The sequence below is a fragment of the Carlito syrichta genome, unplaced genomic scaffold (assembly GCF_000164805.1).
Source record: "Carlito syrichta isolate Samal-C Ts95f unplaced genomic scaffold, Tarsius_syrichta-2.0.1 Scaffold304005, whole genome shotgun sequence".
In the NCBI taxonomy this organism is placed as follows: Eukaryota; Metazoa; Chordata; class Mammalia; order Primates; family Tarsiidae; genus Carlito; species Carlito syrichta.
In genome coordinates, this window is record NW_007248101.1 from 44655 (window position 1) to 56400 (window position 11746).

Sequence of the window (11746 nt, forward strand, 5' to 3'; positions counted from 1 at the left end):
TAATCCAAAAACTCTGATGGAGCTGAAAATCAAAAGGACAATTATACTAATATTCTGAAATGTTTTACATTAAACCATGTAAATATACATATATTTATGAGTACTTTTATGTTGGGATAAAGATTTTATATTGAGTGTTGGACTACTTGACTAGAGTTCTTCAGAATACCTCTAGCATAAGCCCACTCATAATGCATTACCCAAATTCTGGTGAATTTATATATAAGCAACAACTTAGAGATTCCTGCAAAATAATCCAAGTAAGTAAGACCTATATTTTCATAATTTTATTTTCTGGCTCATATTTAGTCTTTCTAAAACATTCACCTGGCTGTATTAAAAACAAATACAGTTTTTTTGCAATTATACTTTATCCAGTTACATATCTCAAAATTATACTTTAAAAGTAGAGTAGAGCAATAAATACAATTGTTATAGTTTTGAGAACAAACACATCTGATCTGCAAAATTTGAAATATTTATATGTATATTTTTTCCTGTTTATATGCAAGTTTTACAGGCATACCAGTAATGATAACACAGCTTTTTATTTGTGTGATTTAACATAATCTGAACAAGTCAGAGTTTTTATCCTAGTATAGCTTGGTTCTCTGTACAGAAAAAATATATAGTTAACAGTAATTAGCTGGGTGTGGTGACTCACACCTGTAATCCCAGCACTTTGGGAGGCAGAGGTGAGAGGATTCCCTGAGCCTAGGGGTTTGAGATCAGTCTGGACAACTTGGTGAGATCTCATCTCTACAATCAATCAAGAAAAATTAGCTGGGAATGATGGCACATTCCTATAGTCCCAACTACTTGGAAGGCTGAGACAAAAGGATCACTTGAGTTCAGCAAGTCGGGGTTGTGGTGGCTGTGAACATGCCACTGCACTCCAGCCTGGGTGACAGTGAGACTTCGACTCAAAACTGAAACAAAACAGTAATTGATTCTCTCTACTAGAAGATTAGCAATGTACTAACTAGATAATTTGCATATTCTCTAAACAAACAAACAAAACAAGCAAAGGAAAAAAGAAAACAAAAAATAAACCTCAGTTGTCTACATAAAAAATTTTAAGGCTCATCAGTTTCAATATTTTAAGATAACATGTCTCATATTACAAAACTTGACAATGATAAAATTAGACTTTGAAATCAGTGTCTACAATCTAAATATTATAATAAAATATTAAGTTGATCAAAGTATTAGACTATCACCATCTTAAAGATAAGACAATTTATGCCTCTTCACAGTACTATGTTTCATGCGAACAGCAAGCATGAAGATGTCATTACTGGTTGTTTTAGTCAATTATTAAATATAATTACATCATCTGAAAGACTTCAACATATAGCTATTGAGAGAGCAAAAACTATAGACAAAATAATTGTATTTAATTTATAATTCACATAATAAATATCTAGAATTAGGTTTTGAAAAATCAACAATTCTGGTAACATTAACTAATATTTTTGTCACTTGTTAAAACCCACTTCCTTAGTATCGAAATCTTGTTTTTCATCTAAGACTCAGCTTAAATTTTCTCTCCCCTCTTTGCACTTATTCCAAATCTTTTTCTCTTTCAGAAGGAATAAATGATTGTTCTTTTGATTCTCATAAGCCTTTAAATATCCTTTTAACGGATCTGATTATCTTGCATTATCACTTTTTTTCAGTGTTCATCTTTTTACATACCCACCCCATGCCTACATAAACTATAAATTTATTCACTTTAATTATTTTTCTTTGCATGAGACCTGGTACATAGTGGCCTTACTAGATAAATATCTCTGTCCTGAATAAAATGCTACCAGCCATTTCAGACCTTGTTATTTCTCTCCAACCAGAAAAGCAATTCCTGTTATGGCAATCATTTTCAGTTGTGTTCTTTCCTCAAAAAACTCTCATGCTTTTCTCCTTTGCCAAGTGTGAATTATTTATTTACTTTTAAACCAGGCATTAAACAATACAGTGTGTAGATAGACTTGTGTTCTTTTCTGAAAAGGTAGTCTTAGTCCTTAGAAAACTATTCAAGACATGTCTAGAACATCATCCAACTCAAAAGTCAGAGAATATTTAGTACTTTTGATTTCTTTCATGACTTTTCTAATTTCAACATTTTTTTATTAGTTCATCTTGATTGCCACAGTTATTCCCAGAACTCTTTTCAGGGCAGTTTTTACCTCCTGGTTCTTCAGACTGTAGACAAGAGGATTAAGTAGGGGAGTAACTACTGTATAGGTCACTGCCACCAGCTGATCCTTGTCTGAGGCAGAGTTGGACTTGGGCCAAAGGTAGATGATAGATGCACACAGCCATAGTGGACAAAGACCACTGTCAGGTGTGAGGCACAGGTGGCAAAGGCCTTTCTCTTGCCCTCAGCAGAAGGGATCTTCAGGATGGTGTTAACTATGAAACCATAGGATGTGAGAATTAGCAGAAAAGGCACCATGATTACCAGGATGCTAAGGCTGAATAGAGCCAGTTCTTTCAAATGGGTGTCAGTGCAGGCTAACTTGATAGGTGCCAACGTCACAAAAATAATGGTTGACCCTATTGGGACCACAGAAAGGCATGTCACAGATGAGTTTGGTGGCCACCAAAGCAATAAAGAAACCTGTGACTCCTGACAGAGAAACCAACCCAAACCATAGCCTTTTGTTCATGATAAGTGTGTACCTCAGGGGGTGACAAATTGCTACATAGCAATCATATCCCATCACGGCAATGAGAAAGCAGTTGGTGCAAGCAAAGCCAAGGAAGAAGAAGAGCTGAGTGGCACAGGCCAGAAACGAGATGATCTTGGTGTCTGAGAGCAGGTGGGCCAGCAGTTGAGGGATGATGACAAAAGTGTAGTAGGACTCAGAAAATGAAAGTATAAACAGGAAACCATACATAGGAGTATGTAGAGTCTGGCTGAAGCGGATGACGGCCATGATGCTCACGTTGGCCACCAGAATCGTCAAGTACAGGAGAAAGAAGATGACAAAAAGCAGCAGCTGGAGCTCCCTTAGGCTGGAGAAGCCCACCAGGACGAACTGTGTAACTCCGGGGGTTTTGTTGAAACCTTTCATCTGGATAATTTCTATGAAAGAGTTTGAGAGAGATGGAATGATAATTCATTGTAGTAAAAAATATTTTCTCAATGTCTTCACTGAAAGCATATTGTCAAACTCATGATATTAACATCTCTACATCTCAGTCTATCTAGATATAGTTAGTTCCTTTGATGACTTTTGCAGGAAATTATTAATCTGCAATAATGGGGAATAATTACCTATAGTATAGAAATACTTAAAAGTTAAGTTAAAATATTTTCAAAAACTAGTAAATAAAATGAGAAAATTCTCTGTTTAAGAAGAACATTACCTTTAATATGAAAAGAAAATTTAAATTATTTTCTTTTACTATATGTATTATCTCTTTGTATGTACTCGTAGGTTGGTTTTTTTTCTCTAATATCTCAAGCCATTTAATTAGCGTTATTGTAAAGGCTTTAAAGCACTGTGCCTCAGAGCATGAACTCAGGAACTAGATTGCTAGAGTTTTCATTTTGCCTGTGCCACTAAGAGCTATCAACTTTCGTGTGATTCAGTTTTTTTATTTGTTAAACATAAATAATAATAGGGCATATAATGTAGGGCTGTTATAAGAATTAAATTAGATGACAAATAAAATACTTGAGACAGCACTTAACACATAGTAACTGCAGTCCATGTGTTAGCTGCTTTGGCTTTGGTCAACTGCCCGTGGTCACAGGAGTTGAGAAATAAATATCCTGATTTGATACCTGAATCCTAGAAGAGCCTGGACATCTGAATTAGAACAGTTTCTTTGCATTTGACTCATGTGTTATTACCCTTGAAGTTCTTTTTGTTTTTTAATTAATTGAGCAAAGAAATGTAAATATGCATAGTTAAGTAATAGACTGTCATTTTCATGTCTTTAAAAATTAGTTTACTTTTTAAGTTTTATTTTTATTGACAAATAATAATTGTACATATTTGTGTGGTATAATGTGATGTTTTGATACATATATACATTGTGGAATGATCAAATCATTAATGAATCTACACTTTGGTTTCTATCTAAGGCATCTCCTGTCTTGGAGTTCTCTCTCATGATTCTACTTCAGTTGCTTTGTATGTTTATGGAATTGGGAAGGGGCACAAGATAAAACCTGGGTCACAAGGCTGTGGCATTTCTGCCTATGAAACAAAATAGATTGATGAACCCCTGCAACAGGGGTGGAGCAGGAAGACCTAGGTTAACACAATAGAAGAAAGAAGAGGAAATAACACAAATGTGCCTTGCATCTCTGCAGGTAAAATAGCTAGAAAGTATTATGGTAAAGGGAGAGAGAAGAAACTTAAGAGCTTCAAACTGCTGTATCGTCTAGACCATCCCTCCTCTCAGAAGTAATCATTTTTACTTTCAGAATCAGGTTCAGAGAGTCAGAAGAAACCAGGGATAATATACGCAACACTTAGCATCTCCCAACTTCTTGGCTACTTTAATGGTAATAATGTCTACATAAGGAGTTGGCTTGACATGTCACACTTGTATATGTTCACTATTAATCATTTTTGCTGTGGTTTTATTTGTTTAGGTAATTCCATACACCTGCTACAATAGCCTTTTCCTTTGTATCAGATTTTGCAGAAAACAAAATGCTTTCATGTAAGCTACCTCATTTTGACCCTAAAATCCTATGTCTTTGCCTCACAGGTAAGGCAAGTGCACTAAGTATTCTCTCCTGGGCAGAGTAACCTGTAAGCATCCTTATCATTGCATTTACCATGTTGAATTGAACTCATTTTTTAAAATACACATTTGTCTCACTCTACAGATTGATTATAAGCTTCTTAGGGGCAGGAGCAATGTGTTTTATTAATAGTTGAATTCCTAGCATATAACATAGTTTATAGTTTATCATGTGATTTTGACCTGATTCAAATCTAAAAATATTAACTAACATGCTCAAGTGGTAGAGTTAGTACCAGAATTTAAGTCTTCTACTAATCACTAATAACTTCTAATCCACTTTTCCTTTGGCACATTTTATGGCACTCATTCTTTATCTTGCAAGAAGATTATCTGCCCATATGCTTTTTCCTGAAAGATTGAAACATAGTTCCACACTGCTTTTTAAAAAATTCTTCTCCTTTTTTCTAGTCAGGGTCTCACTCTGTCACCTAGGCTGCAGGATAGTTGCACAGTCACCAAGCCTCATAACTCACTGCAGGCTTGAATTTCTGGGACTAAATGATCCTTCTGCCTCAGCCTCCCAAGTAGCTGGGGCTATAGGCACATTCCCCATGCCTGGCTAATTTTTTCATTTTTTAAAGAGACAGAGTCTCACTATGTTGCCTAGGCTGGTCTTAAGCTCTTGGACTCAAGCAATTCTCCCACCTTAACCTCTAGAAGTGCTGGGATTACAAGTTTGAGCCACCATGCCTGACCCACATTGCTTCTTGAAGCTAAACTTATTTGATCATTTTTGGATTTTCAGGAAGAATTCCATTTTAATGATCTAATTTTTTTGAATTATCAAATTGTGCTATAGGAGATTTATTCTCATTAATCCCAAGATTAGGGAGGTTAGACACAAAGGACAAAAGGATAGGAAAATAGCCAAATTAAATATGTAGTTGGTGAACACACTCAAAAATAAGGAAGGTCAGGAGGTGTTACTTAATTTCAATTACAGTTTTATGAATCAAACAGCTTTTGATATTCTTGTAAACTGTCAGCTTCTTTTTAAAAAGTGACTCAAAGAAGAATCAGATTATATGCAAGATATCTTCTATTCTTGGCCACAACCATACACTGTTTTTATACCTTGCTGAATGTCATTTCACAACCTTGTTTTACCCATTGATTTCCGTATGCAAATCTCCTTCACGTTCCATGTTCTCCAATAAATTACCTCATCCTACTAGAGCCCATACAAGCTCTTTCTCTTCATAACCCTTAGGACTCTTCAAATCACACTTGCTTGGTGAATAGATTAAATACTGTCTTGTATTACTTTACAATTAGTTTGTCTGTGGAGATGCTTCCTATCCCTACTTAGATCGCTTCTTCAGGCCGGGAGACATAGCAATGTGTTGTAAATGATCTGCAGTCCCTCTGACAGTACTGGGGACATAATAAATAATTAATAAATGACAGCATGGTTTGATTCTACTTTTGTTTCTGATTTTCTCATAAACTATTAATTTTGAGAATGTATTCTCTATTTTTCTACAGTAATCCACATTATTTTTATTTTTTATTTTTCTCCAAATTATCTTTTATTAAAACAAGGAATCTTTTTTAATGCCTGATCAACTTTCATGTCCTCCTATTTACTTCCATTATTTGACTCTTTAGCATTTCAGTTTGATATATTAAGATGTAGTGTGTTTGTGTTTGTGTATATATGTCTGTGTTTGTGTGTGTGTGTGTGCACCCAATAGAAACTGAGTGGAAACTTTTTCATTTCAAGAAAAGAGCAAATAAAGTTTTACTTTGTGCAGTCTTTTTCATAACAATAGAAACTGTTTGTGTGAAAATATTCAATTTGAAATCTTGGTTTAAAAAATGTTTCTTTCTTCAAATAGTAACTGACAGAAAAAATACACTTACCCACTTATGTCCAAAAGGTAAAGAAAGCTGACATGAGACTTTAAGTTTGATGACTTACAGCCCAACAGGTCTTTTGAATGTTCAAAGAGGAAGCAGAGAGTCGGTTTTAAAAGCAATGACATCTGTCCTGAAAGATTAAATAATTGGAAGAAAATGCATTGAAGCATTTCATAAAGGTTTTATTTGGACATTTAGATGTCCAAATCTTTTAAAGTCTTATTTAAGAAGTTGAAAATAACCTAGTCTATATTCATATGCCAATTCAGATTCTATAATTGAATTGGAGTGTATTTATAGCCTTCTGGGTTTCTAAGGACTAAGGCCTTCTGAGATTTAAGGAGAGCTTAGGCAAGAGAAAATACAAATGACTAAACTTGAACAAAGGCATCTTATTTCATTCCGGAAGAAAATCATTCAAGTAGCAAAAAAATTTTCCATTTCTGTAAATAAGTACTCTTTTAGCATGGGGGAGTTCAGTTACTTTCTGACAAAAAAAAAAAACCTATCAAACACTGAAATGCCAGGAGAAACCAAATTCTCCAATCGGGAGATTTATATGACGACTGATTTGATAAGGCATATGAAAAAAAAGGCAAGAGTTGGTGAATGCAGGTATACTTGGCACTTTGGGGAGTTATGTAGGTAGTCTCACTCCTGCTTCTATACCCAAAGCCCAAATAAAATTCAACAATTGAATTTATTAATTCTCTCCCGGGAATTATTGTAAGAAAATGACTTTCATTCAGCAATATTCATTGAGTGCTGTGATTGGAAACACCACATTAGGCATTCCAGTGATACAAAGATAAATAAAGTATATGAATTAATCTTATCTAGTAGAGCAGACAGACATTAGCAGAACTATGTGTACTTAGAGGCATAATGAAGCATGTGCTAGTGAACAACAGAGCAGCTAGGAGGACGACTATACCCCAGCATAGATTCTCTTGAACACAACTAAGCATTCTGAAATAAGGAACTAAGCAGAAATATAAGAATTAGGAATAAAAATCACTACTGATTGTTTTGTACCTAGGACACTCAAAGGAACAAGGAGTGAGGAGGAAAACTGAGAATTCCTGTTCTTGACAGTGGATGATCTGGTCATTTGAGCAAACGCTTTTCCTGAAAACAACTGAAATTCTTGGAAATGTTTTTTTTTATATTCATAAATATATCGACAAGTATACTAGGAGTTTTCAGTTACAAAATCTGAGAGAAATAAAGAATTCAGGGCAGACCACTTGAAATTACTTTCACTCTGAGGGTATGTATTTATTTGAATGAAATTATAAACCCAAGCTGTTGATTTGAGAGAGTCACAGGATGAGATGGACAAATAGAATACTAGGGACTAACAAAGGTTGGAACAAAAAATTAGATATTAACAATATATATTTATTTATATAGAGAGAGATACTAGATAGATAGACAAGCAGACTGTGGCCACAGTTGTCCTAAACTCCACATGATCTTTCAAATTGGCCATGAAGACTGATTTTTTTATACATTTTAAAAATTATTTATTTATTACTTATAATTTCCTTTTTGTCTTTGTTCCCTTTTGTGATTGTGAAAAAGTCAGGAGCATTTCAAATCTCTATGATCACATTATTGCCATAATTATCCAATGTCTTGCCCTCCCTCTATAATTCATCATGCTGCTGCTAATGCTTATCTGGTGATTGAAATGGCATTCAATGCTGAGAAAAACTCATTCTTTCTTTCCCCTTCAAGGAGGTTGTCTGTGTACTCATCAGATATACAAGCAACCCTGTTGCAAAATCCCACTTGCAGGACTTTTTTCCAAAGTCACTGCTGCTCTCAAATCACTTTTTCAGCCAAAGTCCCAACAGAAAATAAGCAGCATATTTAAATGCAGGAAATAAAGAGAAATACCATAGACAATGAAATAATCTGGGGATTAGCAGCATTGCAATTTTTTTCTGCTGCATTTACACTCTATGACTGCAATTCATATAAATCAGCCTCCTGAGGAAGAAAGTAGCGTCCAGAAGAGTACAGTACATTTTTGAATATGTCCTTATTAAACATCAGCATAATATCAATTCAAAAATCTGATAAAGTACAATAAAACAAAATTTGAGGCCAATCTTTTGACCTCTGGTGCTGTGAAAAGTAAGCAGAAACTTTAAGAGCTTTGGCATGGATCAACCCTCCTCTTGCTTCCATTGCAATGAGAAAAGCTTGCTGTTTTCTTGAAGGCTATTTCTTTAGCCTGAATCTCAGAGGAAAAACAAAACAGAACAAAAAACCAGAGCCTTGATAGAAAGGCACAGCTGTCTGACACCCACAACACAACATGTTTTTTAAAAAATACACGTTTGTAGTTCTATGCCATTTAGAATAACCTGGCAAAGGTTGACTAATAGAGATGCAAAAATTAAAGAAAAAACAGAAGCCTTACAAAACTCAAAGATATGTAGTGTTAGCTGTATTAAAATGTAATATAATACACTTTATAACAAAAATATTACCAATGATAGAGAGATTTGGTTTATAAAGCATAAATTTTAATTCATTTGGAAGCCACCACTGTATATATTTATACATACATAAATACTCATGCATATATACACATAGAACTAAAGAAAGAAATGGAAACAAGTCTACAGTCATTTTGGGAGGCTTAAGATACCTTTTATAAAGTACCTCTCTGTATAAAGAAATATGTATTTATGGCTATATTTTTCCTTCTAAGTACTATTTTAGTTGTGTCTCATAAGTTTTCATGTACAACATTAAAAATATTCTCTTAATAAAATATGACTTCTCCTTATCCATATTATTTAGAAGTGTACTTTCTAAGTTTCAAACATATGGGGAATTTTCTAGTTATATATTCTATTCATTTATGTAATAAGTATTTATTGCTTGTTATGTACCATGTATTCATTCCGCTCTGGACATGCATTAGAGTGCAAAACGAATACATATCTCCATAAACACTCCTATAAATATATTTATGGCTTCCCTTCCAAGTACTTCCTTTGTAACATAGAAAGAAAGAAAAAAGGTTGAAAGCTGCATGTATAGCCTTTATAATTATACACTGGGGGGAAATTTTAGTAAGGGAAGGACTTGAGATGGTTAAAAACAGGAAAAAACCTTACAATACAGATAACACTAAAACCAAACCTTTCTTCTTTTTTTAAAAAAATAAAATTGACAGACATCTAGAGAGACTGCTTAAAGAAAAGCCAAAAAAAAAAAAAACAAAACATGAACAGAAATGACATATTTTCAAATGTTAAATGCCACAGGTGATATCAAGTTAATAAGTGCATACTCTAAAGAACATTATGCATAGATTTGTAAAATTCAGATGAAAACCAATTCTTAGTAAAATAAACCTTAATGTGATTCTTTTGAGAGGAAATTGAGCATTTTGCAAACATTAAATAACTGATTATTTATAAGCTGTTCAATAAAAAAAATCCAGTCCCCAATGGTTTCAACAGAGCCAATATAATTTCAATTATTCCTAAATTCTTCAGATAATATAAAGACAGAAAAATCTCCAAGTCATGTTATGAGGCCAGCAAAACATTTATTTAAAAAGTTAATGAGACTTCTGGCAAGATGGCAATAGGGCAACCTGGTCTGTGAAACCCTCTGCAAAGGAGAACTGCAGTGGGTCTCTGGCTCTCACCCCAGGGGCTGTGGACCCCAAAATCGCAGCCTGCTCTTCATATGGAGCTTGGCCATTGCCACCACAGGGGCATCGCAGTGGACTGGACAACCACCACAGTGCAGACGCCACTGCCATGGCCATAGCCACCACAGACATCGCTGGTAGCACATCGCACCACCCAGGCTGGAGGTGATCCACGACTTCAGTCCTTGAAGCCCCTTCAGGGAAGATCTGCTGGGATCGCTGCCACCTCTCCCATGACCCAGACGTCCTGCCCACCATGAGTGCCATGCCTATGCCCTGAGGCAGGCAACCATCTCCAGTCTCTGCCGGTTCCTGTCTGGCCCCACCCCCTCTGGGGTGAGCAGCTAAGATAGCACCACCTGCTCAGAGTGTGCTTCATTGATTCTGTTAGTTTAATGACTTAATTGTATTCCTAATGTATTGTTCCCTTTTTTGCCCCCTCTTCCTTTTCTTCTCTTTTCTTCTCTCTGTAAACCATATCTTTGTATAGAGGACCAGCACACCAATAAGGTGGTTGGTTAGCTTGTATGTTAGCATCACTATATGTTTTATTTTTTTTTGTATGGGAATTGGTTCATCAGTAGCTGTGGTCTATTGTTTTTATCTGTTTGAGGATAGGTCTCTCTCTCCATTTGTTGGCACACGTTTGTTTCCCCCCTTACTCCTCTTTCTCTCCACCCCCCTGTTCAACCCACTGTCTGCTCCATTCTCTTCCCTCTGCTAACTACATTTTTTTTTTTGAGTTGGAGTCTCACTCGGTCACCCAGACTAGAGTGCAGTGGTCGCTCCCAGCCACCACAGCCTCGCCTGCTGGGCTCCAGCGATTCTTCTGCCTCAGCCTTCCGAGTAGCCAGAATTACAGGCACATGAAACCATGCCCGGCTGATTTTTTGATTTATTGTAGAGATGAGGTCTCATTGCCCAGGTGGGTCTCGAACACATGGGCTCAGGCAATCCACTCACCTCAGCCACCCAAAGGTGCAGGATTACAGGCTGAGCCACTGAGCCCAGCTTCTAACCACATTTTATTTCAGGGAATAAACCTATAGTCCCACTGCACGACAGATTCCAAGGCAGTGGGAAGTGGGTTCCAGATTATCCACACACCTGTCAGCGAATACCAGGACCTGCAGATAGATTTTGAATCACAGCTCCCCACTTAAGTAAATCTCAAAACTGCAAAAAGGACCACCCCCAACCTACAGTGCAACTCCAGAATTGAACAAAGCAAGAGGGCATACATAAAGAATAGGAGATTGAACAAACAGAAGTAAAACCAATCCCTTTACCCCTGAATAACAGAATTAAAGAAGACGGTGACGTGGAGGGAAGGAAAAAGTAGGGAGGGGGAAAAACTGCACAAATGAAGGAAAACCAAAAGAAGAATATAGGTCTCACACAGACCCCTGGGAGATCAGACACTGAGAAAACAGA

General features: G+C 35.9%; 1 pseudogene; it reads right to left on the reverse strand.

Moving 5' to 3' along the window:
• Positions 1-2129: 2129 nt before the first annotated feature.
• LOC103261780 lies at positions 2130-3077 on the reverse strand (annotated as a pseudogene).
• Between the last annotated feature and the right edge of the window lie 8669 nt (positions 3078-11746).